The sequence below is a fragment of the Notothenia coriiceps genome, unplaced genomic scaffold, assembly GCF_000735185.1.
Source record: "Notothenia coriiceps isolate Sejong01 unplaced genomic scaffold, NC01 NC01_scaffold00006487, whole genome shotgun sequence".
Lineage (NCBI taxonomy): Eukaryota > Metazoa > Chordata > Actinopteri > Perciformes > Nototheniidae > Notothenia > Notothenia coriiceps.
In genome coordinates, this window is record NW_011339188.1 from 1 (window position 1) to 3,945 (window position 3,945).

At 38.4% G+C, this 3,945-nt stretch overlaps 1 long non-coding RNA gene across 1 annotated transcript; it reads left to right on the forward strand.

Moving 5' to 3' along the window:
* The first annotated feature begins 146 nt into the window (after window positions 1-146).
* On the forward strand, window positions 147-3,675 carry LOC104943660 (uncharacterized). Its single transcript, XR_798133.1, has 3 exons — window positions 147-208; window positions 1,325-1,397; window positions 3,589-3,675. It is a non-coding gene; the product is annotated as an uncharacterized lncRNA (long non-coding RNA).
* The last annotated feature ends 270 nt before the right edge of the window (window positions 3,676-3,945 follow it).

Below are 3,945 nucleotides of genomic sequence, written 5' to 3' on the forward strand. Positions count from 1 at the left end.
TACTTCGACATTCACAGCTACAAATTCGAGTTGTTTACTAACAGATTTGGAAACCATATTTGTCACACAAAACTTTCCTCATATGCCTTCAATACGTCTGTCCCCCTGGGGGTGAGACACTCTTAAATCCTTCTTTTATGTCCCTAGGAGGGCCGATGGTCTTCATCACAGCGTGGAGCATCCTCAAAGCCTACTTTAACGACGTGGGGTAAGAGAAACACATCTGAGACGGCTTTGAGTTTATCTCGGGAATTAATATCGCTTTATCCCTGCAAATTGTTCAATAGCATGCTCATATTTGTTTGTATTTTTTATACAACGTATCAATAATCATCCCTTTTGTTTAATATTTTCTGTCTCTATTATACTGTGTTTATTAATACAAGCTCTATAGTGTGTTTCATTTCTTAACCACTGTTTATATACTCATAATACTTTGTAGCTCAGTGGCGAGCCGAGCTTTATACCTAGGCCCTCTGACCCCCACCCCTTCCCTCCTCGAAATGAAGAAAAAAAAAATAGTTATTACGTCGCAGCGTATACTTCAGCGGAATATCAAAACAACGGCCCGGGGTGCAAAAGGCATAAATGAAAGCGACCCTCTACCACACAAAACAACACCTGTGAACCCAATTTGTGTTCTTTGACATTGAAAATAATATTGCATTGTGTTTGTTACTCTCGTTGCAGTTGTATGTCTTAAGTGTAATTCGGCATGCTTTTATTTTGAAGGCGAGTTCACGCTGTTGACAGGAAGTTGTTGTTGCTATGGAAACAAGAAAAAAGTTTCACAGCGGGCGGAACTTGTCATTAAGTCCGCGAGGGAAGATATGATTGGTCAATTGTACTGTCATTTGACATTACTCTCTCGTTCAGTTACTATAGCGGGCCCTCTGTGAATCGCAGAGAGGGCCAGACGAGCTTCTTTCATGTAACCCTTCACATTCAAACAGAGACTGAACAGGCAGATTCAAAGGATTTATTTATTTGCAAATTATATTTTAAATACAATTAAATCAAGTTTTTTTCAGTAAAACTAATGAAAAATATAACAAAAATAATATAACAAAAATATATATTTAAAAAAAATGTTTTTAATGTTTTTAAATATGATTTTTTATAATATCTTAGGCCCTCACAGGGCCTTGACGGCTCGCCACTGCTGTAGCTTTTTTATATCTGTCATATTATATACTTATGCTATTAAACTTCATTTTACTCTTTCTTTTGCACTTTCTGCTTAGATGCTAACTGCATGTTCCTGTCTCAGAGTTTGCATTTTGTGCAATGACAATAATAAAGTCATTTAATGTCATCTGATCAGGTGCTGGGATATAATCGAGAACACTGATGTCTTCTGGTGGATCATTAAAACCCCGATTTTGGCGTCAATCTTGGTGAGTTCACAAGCTTTGAGCAAATGTCTTTTTAAACGTACTTGAGCTGTTGACACTGTCACAGTATAACTAATTGCCACTGAGAGAGCAAACACATTTATCAGTTTTTATCTCAGACTTACCTGGCAGTGTAATTATTCTTATTCTCATTTATATTCCTTCTGCGAGTCGAAGTCCATTTTAGTAACGTCTTGAGAGTTTGGTGTGTCTCAAATTTCTCATTTCCCTTTGGACGGTTGACTCAGGATCAATCAGCGGATATTTCTCAGCGTCTTCATCAGCATCTACAGAAACATTTGAAACAGAGGTTGAAAAGAGGAATGTTTTTAATGAACATGGTGGAAATAAAGTTTGACATTAAATTAACAAACCAAACATAGATTTAGATTCAAAGCTACATGAAATACCTATTTTGGATCAATCAAATTGATTCGAAAAACCTCCAAATCTCACTATTTAACATGTTATATGTCATTTATTCAGAGATATACATTAAGGGTTGCTAGTGATTAGATTTCTTAACTTTAGGACAGAACCAGGTTAGCCGCCTGCCCCTATTTTAATTATTTGTGAAGCTGCAGTAAAGAAATTGGTTTCTGGCTGTAGCTTTGATCCACAGATCGATCCACTTATCTAGTTAGAAAAACTGTGTGTGTGTGTGTGTGTGTGTGTGTGTGTGTGTGTGTGTGTGTGTGTGTGTGTGTGTGTGTGTGTGTGTGTGTGTGTGTGTGTGTGTGTGTGTGTGTGTGTGTGTGTGTGTGTGTGTGTGTGTGTGTGTGTGTGTGTGTGTGTGACACTTTCAAAGAGGTGTGAAAAGGAGGGTTAAGATGAGTTCACCAAACAGCACTTGAGGAGCTACAGAAGGGAAAAGCAAAATTACTTAGAGTAAATAATCTGCATCTCCTGCCAACTGCTTTATCGAATGATTTTTGTTTCAGCCTAATTGGTAGTTTTTCTACCAAAGCATGGTACCGGGGGCAGAACGCAACATGTTGCGCTGTTGGAGAAGCCTGTGACCTAAGATTTTCATCGACATAACTACTCTGTAGCTATGTTGGTATGACAAATAAAGAACCTTGAAACAGCGTCTGAGGGCTTCTTAACATTTAACAAGCTATGAATGTGTCATACCCACTTAACAGGAAGAAACTCAGCTATCAGACACTATTAACCATTTTTAGCTAAACGAAACACAAGGGTAATACCAAGCCTCTGAATTAGCACAGAACTCACGGTAGAAATATTGTATTACTTATCGGATCTGCTCTCTGCACAAAACTCAGGGCAGCGAAGGCAAACCCAGACAACACACAACGTAGCTTTACGGAGCCAAAACGGCAAATATGTCTTACCTTTGCTGTGTTTCTGATCAAAAGTTGTGTTCAATGGCATTGAAACGATAGAAACGCTGCTGAAGGTTAATCCAATGTGTCTGTGTCACTTTGAAACGATTCCTGATAACCCATCATTCCATTTTTGTCAAAAACGGAGATTTCAGCTGCTATTAGCTGCTATGAGAGCTACAACCCAGCTTCCAGTTTTGGGCAAACTGCGTGCGTATCACTCTCACTCCTCAATGGGTAATGTTTAGATGGATTTTAGGAACTTCCCCTCGATTCTATTGGCTCTAACGGTTCAAAAGAGGTGTCAATCATCAAAATCGACCAATGGGTTCCAGAGATATGGAAAATGAACCCAAATGACCCCAGAAGTGTTTTTTTTTTCTGAATCTCTCTAAAAAGGTCAAATGTCACTTGTTTTGCATCAATCTTGATACAGGGTACTTATTATATGTTGTAGTTTGGATTCCTGAAGCTTTTAGTCTCCTATCCCATCATTCAAGGGTGGTTTTCACAATAAGTAATGTTTTGGACGGACACTATAATTTACAGTTCTTTACTATGTTCAATCTGAATTTACTTTAAAATAAAAAAAATCTATATTGATTCTGACTTCTCTACATCCAACTCACAGGTTTATCATTGCTTTGAGAAAAAAGATTATGAATTCACCCCTTTTAGAGGTGAAGTTATGGTCAATTGTTCTGGGAATGTCATTTTCGAGCCTGAGCCATGAAAAACAGGCTTGGGGCTTAACTGGTCGATTTTACCATGAGTGAATGTTCCCATTATCTGATATTTTCAGCACTTAACACATTGTGAAATACTCCCTTGTCCTAATATCTCCACAGATGAACTTTATTCTATTCATCTGCATCATACGAATACTTCGCCAGAAAATCAACTGCCCTGATATTGGAAGAAGCGAGTCCAACCAGTACTCGTGAGTATCATTCATCCTCTTTTTAAACGCTGGTAATGTGTATTATTCATTAGCTCGGATAAAAGGAAATATTCCTAACCCCTAGGAGAGTTTTGTGGAAGATCTCCCCACAGGTTTCAGAGTTCAGTTTGGAAAGTTAGCCGCATTTAATCCTATTAATAAAAAACGTGTTTACGCCCAGAGCAATGCAGGGATGACCAATCCTTTTTGACATCAGAAAGGAAATTCACCGCCCGCCTTCGCATGCGGTATTCAGCACGATACC